Here is a 16,684-nt window from a genome sequence, read left to right on the forward strand (position 1 = left end):
AGATGATGACTTACTGGTCTGCAGCATACCATCATTTTCTAACACCTAGTATTCTTTCACATGGAAAGTTGTAGTAAGAATCTTTGTGTTCAACATCTTTGTATCATGTATAGTAAGGGTTAAATGTGAAATTGCATTGCGTGCAAAGAAGCAAGTTAAAATAAGCTGTTTTTCTTGTAAAGAATTTGCTGACCAAAGAGGAATGCACAGATGTTACCTTGGTCCAGGCACAAGCTTATCTTGTGACTGACCTCTGACCATCTAAGGCTCCAGTATGTGAATTTATAGCCTTGACTGAAATTCCTTGTCTAGTAACCAGCTACTGTGTACGTGCAGAGAAGGGTATAAAAACCCATGTGAAGTGTACAGAAATTAGACTGCTGACATACCATGTACTTTGTAGCAAGTCTCCATGCATGTAAAATAAACCTTTTTGCTTATTTTTATCTGCGTGATTCTTCCAGTATATGTTAAAAGTACAAAATCTTTTGACATTTCTGGCGCCCAAGAACGTGGGGCCACCTCTCCATGGTACGAATTGCATAAGAGGGACTGAAAAACCTGTACAGGAGGGGAGAACGAATCTCGGGCTCCCTTGAAAGGGAAAGACCTCCGACGAAGAAGTCGTAAGTAGAGGCCAGTCACTCTTAGATTCGATCCGTGGGACGGTAACGAACGGGGCGGAAGATCCGCAGTAAGGTAAGCCTTTTACATTTATAAAAGTACTTTTTTTAAGGGACTAGTCATAAAGGAATTTCTTTTGTTTAAATTTTACAAAAGACCGGTAGAGATCTCAGGAAAAGGAAACAGTTTTTCTTTTAAATAAGAAAAATGGGAATAGGAAGCAGTTGTTGTGCTAGTAAGGGCTGCTTAAATAAAACGACTGAAGATGAGGAATATATGTTTAAACTACATCCAAAAAACTTAAAATACATAAAAAAATGGAAGACAAATTATGGGTTTAGTGGTAACTTAAATAGATCAGAATGTCAAAATTTGGTGAGAGATCTGCGTAGGGATGCAGGAGGCAAAGTTAAAAATCAAGTAAAGGTGGGATTCCCTCAAGCACAGAAATGGTTAAAATAAGCTAATAAGAGGCATAGGGAACAATTTTCGACTAAGGAAAGTGGTGGCTCAAGTGCAAAAAGGTGCATTTTTTGTCCATAAAGAAGATGACGAGACATCTGTTGTCTGTCGTAAACTGACAGCCCCACCCTTGTATCCAGAAGTCCCTAAAGAAATGGTCGGTCCACCCCAGTATCAGGAAAAAGAAGCAGAAAATCAAAAAAAGGTGTCCTCCGTAGTTTTACAGGAGGCAGAGAAGCAGGGAAAAATACCCTCCGTAGTTTTACAAAAACAAGCAGAGGAGACTCTGGAACTACGTAACCGTAGTATAGACAAATCAGAGTAAAAACAAAAAGAAGCTAAAGTACATACCCTGTCCACAGACTCATATCCCTTTACATGCAGAAAAATATCTTGAGGAAAAGAAAAGAAAACAGGCTCAAACCTTTACGGTGAGTGCGGATGAAACACTTATGTTAATGTAAGCTCCGTCTAACAGAGGTAGAGGAAGGGGACGGGTTAGAGGCAGAGAGAGAGGGAATGTAGGACATTTTGAAGATTACGAAGGCAGACAAAAGAGGGGGAAATGTTTTAAATGCAGTAAGAAGGGGCATTTCGCAAGAGATTGCCGGAATCCCGGGAAATCCGCTGCTGCTCCAGATCATAGTTCAGCATGACTATATGATGGCAGCACGGACGAACCGGACCCAGGTGCTGAGGTCGACTGGCAAGAGTCAGTAATACAAAATGAGGATGATTTTGAGGATGTGAATAAAGAAGGTAAAAGGGAGTGTGCAGGATGGGAACATGAGATAACCTTTATTTTTCAGAAAAAGGTGAATATCAGGTTGTTAGCCTGACAGCTCTAGCTACGACTATGCAGTTAGAAGTGCAACCGGTAATCATATTACAGGTTGAAGGGAGGGACGTAGAATTTCTATGTGACTCAGGGGTTTCTAGGACCTTACTTGAAACACACTGCAGTGCCGTCCAATGTGACTACTGATGACTATGTATTAGTCAAAGCAGCCGACGGCTGCATTTATAAGGCACCTTTGTTTAAACCTTTATGGTTTACGGACCCTGAAACTAATCAAACTATCAGACTTCGGGTGATTGTCTCTCGGATTTGCCCTGTTAACTTATTAGGAAGGGATTTGATGCATGTTTTTAGAATAGCAGCAGTACCAACTGCATCAGGAATCTTGGCTAAGCGTATGAAAATCCAGGATGAAATGTTGCAGGTAGGGCAAGGGGATTTACATTACTGGTATAGTAATGATCTTATTGAAACAGGACCACAAAGCATGGCCAATGAATTAACTAACCTAGCTTTGAGCAAATATAGTACGGCTATTCAGTTACCAGAGGCTGCCAAACAACTACACTGTACAATGTATTACAGAAAAAATGTGGGACCTGATCCCAAGTATGAGGAACAATTTTTTAAACACAAGGTGACCAGGATCCTATTATAAAATCTTTATTGGGACAGGGCAGGGAACTCTGCAGTTACTTGTAGTCTCACAAGAGACATGCAACAGCTCTTTCAAAATGCCTCAATCACACATGTATCTGTGACTAGGGAAAAACAAACGGCATGGTATATAGTTGGGAAAAAGGTTACTGATTGGTCAAAGATGACACCGGAACAGCTGGCAGGTAAGGGGGTTCAGGTACAGAAGTTAAATTGGGTGACCCAGGTCAGACCAACGGTACATCTTCGAGAAGATCGGTTAACACCGACAGGAGGCATGCCATCCTGACTATGCTTTCTGACCCCACAAGAAGAATTAAAACTACAGTCAGTACCAAAATCCTTATGGTCCCTAGGACAGCACGGCATTGGGCTAATAAAAACAGCAGGACAGGTTAAAATAACTCCAAAATCTGATTTTAGACCTCACAAGCGGCAGTATCCATTAAGTAAAAAGGCAGAAGAAGGCATTTTTCCAGTGATCACGGCTCTACTGAGAGCTGGGGTTTTAATTCCATGTACAGATTCACCGTGTAACACACCCTTGTTCCCAGTAAGGAAACCAGACGGGACATGGAGAATGGTACAGGATCTGCAGGCTGTAAATGCTGCTGTAGTGCCAAGGGCTCCTGTGGTCTCAGATCCATCTGTTTTGTTAAATGATATCCTTCCCACGGATAAGTATTTTTCTGTTATTGACATTAGTAATGCATTCTTTTCTATTCCCCTACAGGAAGATAGTAGGTTTTGATTCGCCTTTACGTTTATGAGCAAGCGGTACACATACACACGACTGCCGCAGGGATATTGTGAAAGCCCTACAATCTTTTCGCAAGAAATGTCGACAAACCTGGCACAGTTTCAACCAGAGCATGGCTGTCATCTACTATTGTACGTGGACGACATCTTACTGGCTGCACCCACGGAGGCTGTCTGTGAGTCCGAAACTATTCGGTTATTGCATTTTTTGGCGAAAGAGGGACATAAGGTAAATAAATCTAAATTACAATTTTGTAAAACTAAAGTACGGTATCTATGCTATACCATTTCAATTGCTGGTAGACAACTAGATAACTGTAGAAAAGAAGCCATTTTACAGGCACCAATGCCCAGCACAAGAAAAAAAAAAAAAAAAGAAATGATGTCATTTTTAGGAATAACAAAATTTTGTCCTAGTTGGATTTCCAACTATGCAGAGGAAGTAAGTCCACTTTCGAAACTTATTTTCGCACTTCCCATGGCAGCACATGACGCGCTGCAATAGACGGATAAGGCAATACAGGCATTTACTAGGGTAAAGCAATTGATAGCAGGATCTGCAACACTTAGCTTCCTTGACTATACAAAACCCTTTGTTCAGACAGTAGATTGTAAGCAGGGCTTTATGACATCGGTTCTGTTGCAAACCTATGGGGATAAGTTGAGACCATTAGCCTTTTATTCCAGTAAATTAGACACAGTGGCATGATCTTTGCCACACTGTGTACAAGCAGTAGTCGCAGCCGCACAGGCTGTGCAAGCGTCTGCGACCCTAGTTTTGTTTCATGACCTTACCTTATGAGTACCGCACTCCATCGTGGTAATACTACTACAGGATAAAGTCACCTTTCTCTCTCCTAGCAGACACTTATCCTGCATGACAACGTTACTATCACAACCACACATGACCATTGAGCGATGCACCACTCTTAATCCAGCCACGCTGTTACCTACAGCTGACGATGGTGCCCCTCACGTGTGTTTAGATTTGATACACTCTAATGTCTTATCAAGACCAGACCTTAAGGACCAACCTTTGGCAAATTCAGATTGGACCCTGTTTGTAGATGGGTCAGCACGTAACAATGAGGCAGGTATCACACAAGTGGGGTATGCAGTCACAACTGAGACTAAGGTACTGGAGGCAAGACCCCTCCCCAGGAACCTGTCCGCTGGCGCCAAATTGATTGCTTTGTCCAGAGCATGCACCATTTCCAAGGATAAGGCAGTTACTATCTACACAGATAGTCAGTATGCTTTTTCCACGGTCCATGTCTTTGCACAGCAATGGAAAAATAGGGGAATGGTTACGGCCTCAGGATAGGAAATAACCCACAAGGATTTAATCCTTAGCCTCTTACAAGCTGTCCAACTGCCACAGGGACTGGCCATCTGCAAGTGCGCAGCGCACACGAATACCAAGGATCCAGTACTACTTGGAAATGCACTGACTAACAAAGCTGCAAAAAGTGTAGCCTTAACCTCTACTTTTGCACTCGAGACCACACAGAAGGAACTTCACCCTACAGATAAATTTGATCTATAAACTTTACAGGTAATGCAGGAACTTAGTACAGTTCGGGAAAAACAGCGATGGGTTAAATATGGGGCTATTCAAAAGCAGGGAGTTTTTGTAGGTCCAAATGATAAGTATGTCTTGCCAACAAACCTTTTTAGGTATACCTCATTAGTGACGCATGACCCATCTCATCTGGGCCCTGCTGCTATGGTTCAAATGATCCAGCAAATTTTCTGGACCAAGGGCTTTATAGCATACGCTAAACGATTTTGTTTATCGTGCCTGCTTTGTGCACGATACCATGGTGGTGGGGTGCGGATCACCCCAGCAGCTTTTCCACTGCCTCCGTATCCATTTCACACAATCTGCATGAATTTTATTGAACTAACTCCTGTTCAACAGAAGCGATTTGTGTTAGTCATTATTGACGCTTTTACAAAATGGGTTGAAGCGTTTCCGGTATCACACCCAGATGCACTGTCGGTAGCCAAGGCCCTTACAAATAATATTATCCCTCATTTTGGGCTACCCACACACATCTATTCTTATAATGGCACACATTTCGTAAACCAAGTTATTCAAAAGCTGGCCGCCGTTTTTCAGATAGAGTTAAAACATCATTGCGCCTACCACCCACAGTCAGCAGGGTTGGTTGAACGCCATAATGGCATTCTCAAAGGCAAGTTACGTAAACTCATGGCCGAGACACATCAGTCTTGGATAAACTGCTTACCTCTGGCACTCCTGTCCATGCGTACCGCTCCCATCTCAAAAGGGGTCACACCATTTGAACTATTATACGGGAGACCTTACTACGTCCTGCAGTGGCAAAATCTTTTGCCTGCGGAACGTGAGGGGGGTGAAGAAATAGCAGATTACATGAGGAAATTGCTGACCAGAACTAACACTTCTTTAACGAATGATTGCTTTTCAGATTAGAAGAACAACAGGATCCTGGAAGTGAAACCCGGGAACTGGGTTTGGGTTAAAATTGTCAAGAGGAAGACGTGGGTCTCCCCCAAGTGGGAAGGTCCATACCAGGTACACACCCACAGCAGTCCGAATAAAAGAACGAACATCGTGGATCCATTTAACACATTGTAAACTGGTAAAATAGTTTGAACTGGACAAAACTTGAGTTCCCCTGAGGAACACTGACTGGTAGTAGTTTTGTTTTGTATGAATATCTGACTATCGTAGCAATGCAGAGAAATACTGGAAGGGAGCAGCCCTTCCCACAAAAGCATTCCAAAATAATTTTGTTGTTAATAAGTGTGATGGTTACTTTTCTGTTTTGGTCGTTTTTATTTTCAAACAAGACTAGCCAAGTAAAGAGAGATGATGCATATGCTCTATCTTTTAATGTTTCAAATTGTTGGATATGCACGGCTATCCCTACTGTACATGGTGGTCTAATGTTAGGTACAGTCCCTTTGGGGGCAAATGATACATAGACTAATTTACTATTTGAAACTTCAAACGTAGCCTTAAAGGACAAAATAGCATTACCCCTCATGGGTCGCCAGAATGGAACTGTATGTTTTCAAAGATTTGGCAAGATTAAGGTTGGATGGAGTCAGTGCAATGTAACAATAATTCATAACTGTACAATAGATGGGCACTGTGCAACGAGTTTCAAGCCTATAAGAGTGCTTGTTAATAGTACAGGGCTTATTAATGGCACAAGTTTCTTTGAAAAAATGTTATCTGTGTATGATCTTTTGTTTAAAGGGCTGTAAGACAAAGGAAATCACTCTGTTCCAGTCAATATTACACTTAAAGTAAATAATTGTTATTTTATCTGTGGTAGAAAAGCATACAAATGGTTATCGAGAAATTGGTCAGGCAGTTGCTTTCTGGGTTATTTAGCACCAGCTATAAGACATACATTTTCTCTTCCCCAAGGTAAAATACGAAATGTACGTGCTGTTAATAAACCTGTTAATCCCGTAGGTAACGTTGATGCATCCTGGATCTATCAACACGATTTGGCCCATAGTAGCAGCAAGGGGCTATCACACATGGACTTGGGCGATGATGTTATTTCCTGGGCTGGTATTCTTCCAGCGTATGGGACAGTGAGATCCATTTGGGAGCTCAGAAAACTGTTAAAAACCCTGAGCAATGCAACTTTTTCTGTGCTAGAATTGGTGACGGATGAGTTGACTGCAATGAGGACTGTAGTATTGCAAAATCGTATGGCGCTCAACTTCCCCCTAGCGGCGAAAGGAGGTACTTGCGAGTGTTGTCCGTTCATTCCAGACAACGAATATGACATTAAACAGCCATCTGGAGATCCTACAACAAGTTTCTGAACTTACAAAACCAGGACAGAATCTATTAACTGACTTTTTCCAAAATTGGTTTGGAAATTGGGGAACAGTACTTATGAATGTCTTAATTGCTATATGTGTTGGTGCCATTATATTCCTACTGTTGGGTTGTTGTTGCATTCCTTGCATCCGAATGATAATATCAAGTGTATTGTCTGCCAATGCAACTAAAGCTTATTATTCTGAATATACAGAACACGAGTCATGCGAAAAACTGTATGAATAAAATGTATTACTTATGATACAAAGTGTTGTAAGGGGGGGAAATGTAGTAAGAATCTTTGTGTTCAACATCTTTGTATCATGTATAGTAAGGGTTAAATGTGAAATTGCATTGTGTGCAAAGAAGCAAGTTAAAATAAGCTGTTTTTCTTGTAAAGAATTTGCTGACCAAAGAGGAATGCACAGATGTTACCTTGGTCCAGGCACAAGCTTATCTTGTGACTGACCTCTGATCATCTAAGGCTCCAGTATGTGAATTTATAGCCTGGATTGAAATTCCTTGTCTAGTAACCAGCTACTGTGTACGTGCAGAGAAGGGTATAAAAACCCATGTGAAGTGTACAGAAATTAGACTGCTGACATACCATGTACTTTGTAGCATGTCTCCATGCATGTAAAATAAACCTTTTTGCTTATTTTTATCTGCGTGATTCTTCCAGTATATGTTAAGAGTACAAAATCTTTTGACAAAAGTGCATTATGCTAAATATAATCTACTGCATAGCCAGCAACAACATTTTGAATATTAGAGTGAGTTTTTCTAAGCATGTACTGTAAGACAATGCTTTACAATCAGTTACTCTTTTCATAAACTTCTTTGGAACCATTCCAACAATGATTGACTGACTGTGTTTACAATAGGAGCAAATACAGGAGTTGTACAGGTCTAATATAGGTGATGAAAAATCTTACCAAAAAAGCCTCCGATCTAGTGGGAAATTTTTAATAACAGTTAAATGCCGGTTAAACAGAAGAAGATAAAAATACCATTAAGTTTGATATAATCTGTGTACCTGGATACACGATAAATAGAAGTTATGTTCTTACCATAACGTTCCATGTTAGTTGTCTTCTTCTCGCCTTCTTCTTGCTGGATGGGTTCGGAGCCGACCTCGGCCCGACTGCCACTCTAAAAGCTCGAGAGTTGGTTCCACCGGCTCGAGGCTCCCCTTATATCCCACAATGCTAGGCGTGAGTTACCTCAGATCTCGTTTGTAAGCTAGGCCCAGCTTATAATAGTAACAGAATAACTATAAACAAAGTCCACCTCTATAAACCAGGGAGAAGAGAAGGGTGACCTACATCCTGATCCAGGAAAATATGCACAGCAGCATATACCTAAAGTAAAGAGGTGGTAGAAAGAGAGGTCACAATCAAAACTCCTCTAGGTCTGTCCAGGCCAGGGGGAAGGAGGGTGGGACGCAAGAAGAAGGCGAGAAGAAGACAACTAACATGGAACGTTATGGTAAGAACATAACTTCTATATGTTAAGTTGTCTATCTCGCCTTCATTCTTGCTGGATGGGACCGCCCCTAGCACCTTGTCCCGGTGGCCTAACGGAACAGACTCTTGAGAACAGTGGAACCAAAGTTAGCTCTATGCCTAGAAGCTAAATCCAACTTATAATGAGAAATGAAAGTGTGAGGAGTAGCCCAAGTAGCCGCTGCACAAATGGTGTCAATAGGCAGTCTGTCTTGGAAGGCTATAGAAGTAGCCAAAGCTCTGGTAGAATGGGCTTTAGGTTTGTTAGGCAGCTTTTGGTGTCTAATTTCATAAACAAGGGAAATCAGAGATGTTAGCCATCTAGATAATGATACCTTTGAAACTGAAAGTCCCTTTCTGCCTTCTGCATAAGAGACAGACAGCTGGTCAGATTTTCTGAATTGTTTGGTTCTATCCAAATAGTACCTTAACTGACGATGAACATCTAGCCAATGCAATTTTTGTTCAGACCTGTTAGAATATTCTGGAAAAACACAGGAGGTCAATGCTTTGATTTAGGTTAGACGCCGAGGCTATCTTAGGTAAAAAAGACGGGTTGGTTCGTAAAGATTCCCTGTCCTTATGGAACAACAGATAAGGAGGTCGACAGCTGAGTGCATGAAGTTCTGAAACTCTTCTAGCTGAAGTAATAGCTACCAGAAAGAGTGTCTTCCATGATAGCAATTTTAAAGAACAGGAGGCTGCAGGTTCGAAAGGGGAAAGAATCAAAGAACTAAGAACTAAATTTAGGTCCCAAGGAGGAGGAGGATTTCTTATAGGAGGTCCGAGTAGAAAAACTCCCTTCAAAAAGGCTTTGCAAAGCTTGTGGGACATGATGGCAGACTCTGAAATGCCCATATGAAAGTTAGAAATAGCTGCCAATTGAACTTTAAGAGTAGAAGGAGATGAACCTGCATGGAAGAGTTCAGCTAGAAAATCAAGGACCATTTGGATGGAAGCAGTGAAAGGATCTATGTCCCTTCCTTGAGCCCAATAGGCGAAACGTTTCCACTTGCTCAAATAAATCTTTCGAGTGGAAGATTTATGGGAAGCTATCAAAATATCTCGGACAGAGTGAGATATTTGAGGAAGCCTGGCTAAGGTTGGAATTGGAGGAACCAAGCAGTGAGGTTCAGAGAGGGAAGGGAGCGATGAAACTGACCCGACTGATGGATCAAAAGATCTGGAACTAGGTCCAGATGCCAAGGTCGCTCCAACAGAAAATGATGTAGAAAGGGGAACCAAATCTGTCGAGGCCAGTAAGGAGCAATGAGGATCAACGAGGCCTTCTGAGCGATAGCTTTCTGTATCACTTGAGAGATTAGTGGGAAGGAGGAAATGCATACAGAAGTCCCTGGGGCCAAACTTGGACTAGAGCGTCTCTGCTGGGCTGGCCTGGTAAAGGGAATAGGGTGAAATAATCTCTGCACTTGCTGTTTTGGGGAGTAGCAAAAGGTCGCAGCAAGGCTGACCCCACTTGAGAAAAATTTCTCTCACAACAGAGTCTTTCAGAGACCACTCGTGAGGCATGAGGATAGCTCTGCTCAACTTGTCCGTGATTTGATTGGACTTCCCGGGGATGTGCGTTGCTATCAGAAACCGCTGAGAAGAAATCGCCCATTGCCACAGTCTGAGTGCTTCTCGACACAGCGGGTAGGACCTGGTTCCGCCTTGTTTGTTGATATACCACACTACAGACATATTGTTCGTCTGGATTGCTATCGTTCCCAAGGGAAGAGAGTCTTGAAGGGCTTGCAATGCTAAAAGCACTGCTCTCATCTCTAGAACATTTATGTGCAAGTGGCATTCGTCTGGTTGCCATGTGCCCTGGACAGTTCTGCCCTGATAATGCCCCCACCCGATCAGGGAGGCGTCCGTTGTCAGAGTAGCAACCGGAGGGGAAGGGACAAAGGGTCTTCCCAATAAGAGCTGAGGGGAAGACATCCACCACAGAAGATGATTCCTGCATGTCTGCGTAATCATAATGGTGTGGGACATCGGAAGTTGCTGGTATGACCATTGCGTGAAGAGCATCCATTGAAGGATTCTCATGTGGAATCTGGCTAATGGAAGCAGAGGTATGGCAGCCGCCATAATCCCCAACACTTTCAGAACTAACCTGGCTTTGATTCTGTTGCTGCTGAAGAGGAGCGAGACCAGTTTGTGTATGTCTGTTATTCTCTGATCTGTTAGTCTCGCAGACATGTTGACTGTGTCTAGATTTGCGCCTATGAAGGTAATAGTACGACAAGGCGACAAAACAGACTTTTCGCAATTTATTGAAATGCCTAAATTTTGACAAATGCGAAAGGTGTAGTCCCTGGCCATTAGAAGAAGATGCTTGGTGGGAGCTGTGAGGAGCCAGTCGTCCAAATATGGAAACACCTGGAATCCTTGACGTCTCAGGTGAGAAGCTACCACTGCCATGCATTTGGTAAACACCGGGGCAGTGGTGAGACCAAAGGGCAGGGCCCTGAATTGAAAATGACTGGTTCCCAGCCTGAAGCGGAGGAATCTTCTGGAGCGTCTGTTCATTTTATGTGATAGCACGCATCCTGAAGGTCTATAGAGCACATCCAGTTTCCCTTTCCCAAAAGGGGAAGGATGGACTGCAGCGTGACCATCCGAAATCTTGTTTTCTTGACTGACTTGTTCAAGATACTGAGATCCAAAATTGGTCTCCAGTCCCCTGTTTTCTTTGGAACTAAAAGAACCTGGAGTAGATTCCGGATCCTTGCTGGTCTGCTGGAACTGGCTGAATTGCTCTTTTTGCAAGCAGCTTTGAAATTTCCAAAGCTGCAAGATCCCTTTGAGCGGGTGGAACATCTGGAAGGGATTTTGATTGGTTTGGAATGCGAACGAAGGGAATGGAATAGCCTTCGGAAATGATGGACTGTACCCATTTGTCTTGAGTCAGGGATAGCCAGGCTTCTGGGTACAGTGACAATCTTCCCGACTGCCTCGAAGGTGGGCAGTCGGGCAACACCTCAGGGATGCTCAAAGGGCTTATCAGAGAACGCTTCTCAATTGCCCTGGTTCTCTGGACCCCTGCCTCTAGGGCGATGTCTACCATTGTTGTTCCCCTCTGCCTCTGGCGGGGAACCGACTCTGTCGTCAGGCGAAGTCCCTTGAGATTGTTTGCGGAACCACATTTTCCCACTTTTCTGGCCTTTGGGGTAAGGCCTAGAAGGAGTAGAAAACGGACTCCGACGGCAGAAAGAGTCTTGCCATCTGTCTCGCACCTAGTCAAGGTTTCTTTCACTTGAGGACCAAAAGAGATGATCCATCAAGCGGGAATTAGTGAATGACGTTTTAAAGGGGTCCAAAGTTGCATAGCCGCATCCAGGCATGCCTGCGTAAGGCCACACCTGTCCCTGCGGCCCTGCTCGCTCCATCAGCCGCATAAGAAAGGAGGCGCATGGAGGAGTTAGCTATGGAGTTCAGGGTAGCCAGCTGAGTGTTCATCTTGTCTTGAAAACCCGCAGCCGTAGGATCCTTCAACATGTCACTCGCTTCTTTGATCAAATCTCTTTGAAGACGAGTAAAATGGCATAGGTAGTTCAGCGAACGCATAGCAAAGGTCGCTGACGAGAACATCCGCTTCCGTACCTGTCCATAGACCTAGATTCTTTGTTAGGGGGATGAACAGGCACTGAAGGATCAGCTAGTTCCTTCTTGGTGGCAGCAGCTACCACCATAGCATCCACAGAAACACCTTTTGTGAGAAATTGCTTGTCAGTTGGTGCTGTTATAAATTTGGAAGGTCTCCTGGGGTAGGGTCCACTGAATCAGGAGCCGTCCAGGCCTTCTTTGCAACCACCTGCATGAGGGGATCAAAGGGGGGGGACACCCAGGAGGTGGAAGGGCGAGAGCCAGACGCCTCAAGATACACAGATTCATCCTCCGAAGGGTTAAGGGCTGGCCAATTTCCCCTCTGTTTCAGGATCTCTAGAATGTCTGCGAAAGAGACATCTTCAGAAGGGGAACGTGGGGAACCCTCGGAATCCTCTAAATCTGTGTCAGAGGTGACAGACTCAGGTGAGTCTATGTGCTTCCTCTTACACTTTCTCTTCCTAGGGGGCTCCCCTGCCAATTCAGGAGAGGCCTCGGAAGAGGATGAGATCCCCACAGGGGATTCTTGAGGAGCTGGCTCTCTGCGGTCTGGGATGAGGGAGTGAGTCGACATAACCAAAGGCACCGAAGAGGGAGGGCGGACGGAGCCGACTGTGGAGTCGAACCAGGTTCCAACACACTCCGCATGACCTCGAATGCACCCCTGTCCGGCAGAGCCAGAGGTCCCGCTCCGAGAAGCTGAGAACCTCCCTCGGCACCGACAGAGATGGCTCGAGGCCGATGTCGGAGCCGAACTCACCAGCCGAAGCACCGAGAGGGAGAGGGGGTCGGACAAGGGTCGATGCCACTCACCCCTCGGAGCCGACGAGGGAAGCCCGGCGCCGAGATTCTTCAAAGAAGAAATCGGAGCCGCCGACGGCGCCGACGACAATTGTATCGGCTCCGACGCTACCACAGTCTTGGTCCCGAGACGGCCCGGCTCCGAGCTCAAAGGAGTCGGAGGAGGAATATTTATTGGAACAAGTTGAGGCATCGACTGATGAGTCGGACTCTGGAGCATTTGGGCCAGTGCCTCGGACTTCAAAAGTCTACTCACTACCCTCTGGAGGTCGTGATCTGAGAGCCTCGATGACCTGGAGGAGTGAGATCTATGGCTCCGTTCAGACAGCAGGGGAGACGCTGGAGCCGAATGAACGGAGCCAAGGGACGGTGACCTCGATCTCTTTCTAGATGTCGGCTCCGATGGTCTGATCGGAGCCGACCCAGGAATCTCTAATGCCTCGGCTCCGGCCGGAGCCAGGGAAACCACGGATACTGCAGTCAAAGACTCATCGGCTCCAGCTGGAGCCGATGAAGCAGTAGGCTTCGAAGCCTTAGGCCTCGACTCTGAAGCTGGAGCCGAGGTCTTGGAAGTCTTAGAAGGTTTCCCCGATTACACAGAAAGGGAACCTTCAGGCTTAATCAAACCCCTCAAAATGAGTTTATTTTTTCTCTCCTGCAGGACTCTAGGGCTGAAGCCATGGCATACAGCACAAGAGTCCTGCAGGTGTAAAGGTCCCGGGCAATACACACAAGAAGTGTGACCGTCTGTCAGAGACATTTTCTGACAGCACGAGTCACACTTCTTGAAGCCTGAGACCTTTGTATCCTTGGACATACTCAAGGAACCGAAGTGTAATCACACACAGAAAACACACACACACAGATTACACTGATAGGGGTTCAAAGGGAATTATTTAAACTAAAGGCAAGTTAAGTTAAAACTCCCTAATCAAACACATACACACCCTAAGGATAGGGAAGGAAGGGCCGAAGGCCTTAGGGAAAGAACTATAAGTTCTTTAGAAAAAAAGGGGGCTGGATAAAAGGTAGAAGGGATAATATCCACTACACTAAGGGGAAAGAAAAATACACTAAGCTAGCTTAAGTCTAAAGAATTTAAACTAGTCTAACTTTCACTAACCTGGAGCCGGTAGAAAACACACCTCGATCGCTGTAGCGGCAAACGAGATCTGAGGTAACTCACGCCTAGCATTGTGGGATATAAGGGGAGCCTCGAGCCGGTGGAACCAACTCTCGAGCTTTTAGAGTGGCCGAGTCGGAGCCGAGGTCGGCTCCGAACCCATCCAGCAAGAATGAAGGCGAGATAGACAACTTAACATGTAACATTAACACATAATAAAGAGATCACATAGTTAACTCATACAGGGCCCAACAACAAGAACTGTGGTACCCCAGAAGAAACCGCTGAGGTAAATGGTAATACTGGGAGAATCACATAGAAAGGGGCATAAAACAGAAACAATATGTTAGGGAATTAAAGATCCGCCTTAGGAGAAAAATAAAAAAATGGAAGGTTGCACACTGGTTATTTAACTAAAAAGAGAGAATGGCAGTTGAGTGTAGGGTAAAGAATTGTAAAAGTAGGACATGTATATAAGGCAGTTCAAATCACATGGCAATGACACCTTGAGTTGGTCTGCATAAGGAGTTAGTGATGAGGTAGTTATGAATGAGCAAAATGATGACACAAAGTGGTCTGGAACAGAACGGTCCCAATGTTTTATTGGGGAAGGTGATGTTCAAAGAAAGTACGATGAAAATGATTATGTAAACACAGGGACAAATAAAAGAAATGAATAAATGAAAATGGGATGGATACTGGGGAAAACGCAGACCAATGTGAAATGTGTATTAGAGTAATAATAAAATGTAACTGCCAGTGCAGAGTCCTCATGTCTGTGTAATAATAATGGAAACAAAAAAACAATAAGTAAATGGGGGAATGCTGCTAGAGCAAAAAAGATGCAGCATGTATGAGGATTATCAACAGAAGACAAGAACAAAATTGTAATTTTTCATAAAAAAAGAAGTGCAGCAGCAGTAGTTAGAGCTGCTAGTAAGTTCCACAGCCAGTTTTAGCAGAAGTTGTCAAACACTAAAAATGTGTAATCTTTACAAGACAGGCTACAATTTTTTAGCATCTGAATAATAAATGTTTACTCTAAACAATCAATTTTTTAAACAGAAAAAAAACTCTTTGCTGCAGACTGCACAGAAACGAATGTTAAGTACTTATCATAATGCTAGATACAGGTCTTCTTACGTCCATCTTAACCTGTGGGTTTAGTTTTATTTTATATTGATTTTCCTGGGTAAAGTACGGATCTTCATGGACCCTTTTCGGACTCGGTCTGGGAATGCTGTTTGGTTAAGGGACTTGCAGAGTCACACCGTTAGGAAATGGAAGCTAAGGGAATCAAACTCTGGACCACAGGAAACAACTCCTTAACCTATGTCTACCAGTTGGCAGAGGAATATCAGATATGACTGGATCTGAGGCTGGCAGTTCAGACTGTCTCCAAGCCTCAAACTCCTTTCTCATAATGCCCTGTAGCACTTACTCTCCTCAGATCAAAGTTTACTCCTCTATACTGCATACCTCTAACAAGGCAATAAAAAAAAAAAAAAAAAAAAAACATTAACCCATGACTTAATGAAGTCCAAAATGTGAAGATTTCAGGAAGGCCTGCAGGATCCTCCAGAAACAGAAAAGCATAAAATATGAACTTGGAAGGGGGACAGAGGGAGGGAGTGTTCAGATGTACGGAAGAAGACAACATGGCTCTAGCATAATTATATTTGATTTTGTCTTTTCCATCCACCTCAACCTGTGGGACAGAGTCCCCAGCCAGGCTGATCTGGGAGGTACTAAGGAAGGACATTCTGGAAGATGGTGGAGCCAAATGTAGCCCTCCACCCTTGACTGAATATCAGCCTTGCAGTATGTAGCAAAGCTGTGGTAATGAACCGGGAAGCTGCTGAACAGGTATAAACTAGCGATGTGTTACTAAAGAAAGCTGCAGAGGTAGGCACTGCCCTTGCAGAGTAAGCCTTGAGTATGAAAGGCAAAGACATCCCAATGGCATTACTAACATGAGAGAGATAGTTAGTAAGCCATCTGGACATGATGTCCTCCTACTCCTGCTCCCAGTTTAGCTTTCAAAAAGAAAACAAAAAAGGTTGGTCAGACCTCCTGAGGCTCTTTGTTCTATGTAAATAAAACCTCAGTCTTCAATGCACCAGAGTGTGAAGAATGCACTTGCCCCTTCTTAGCAAACTTCAGAAAATACATTGGCAAATGAATAGACTGTTTTAAATTAGGGTCAGCGGCCACGTTAGATAAAAAGGCTGGATTAGTCTATAAAGACACACTTATTTTTGTGAAAAAATAGATAAGGAAGTTTGCACAACAAAGCCTGGAGTTCTGACACTCCCCTGGCAGAAGTAACTGAAACCAAGAACACAGTCTTTCAACACAGAACCATTAAATCCAATGTGGCTGCAGATCAATAAAAGCTCTAGATAATGCCTCCAATAAGAAAGTCAGATCCCCAGGGGGAATGGATCTCTTAAGAGAAGATCTCTGAAGAAAAGCCCATTTCAAGTGAAGCTTTAGACAACCTCAGTGAA

The 16,684-nt window shown here is 43.8% G+C and overlaps 1 protein-coding gene across 1 annotated transcript in view; it reads right to left on the bottom strand.

Annotated features, from left to right (window-relative positions):
* TASOR2 (transcription activation suppressor family member 2) overlaps positions 1-16,684 on the bottom strand; it is a 2,454,942-nt gene that overhangs the window by 2,351,950 nt on the left and 86,308 nt on the right. The window lies entirely within an intron of this gene.

The sequence above is a fragment of the Protopterus annectens genome, chromosome 11.part0 (genome assembly GCF_019279795.1).
Source record: "Protopterus annectens isolate FY-2018-M chromosome 11.part0, PAN1.0, whole genome shotgun sequence".
In the NCBI taxonomy this organism is placed as follows: Eukaryota; Metazoa; Chordata; order Ceratodontiformes; family Protopteridae; genus Protopterus; species Protopterus annectens.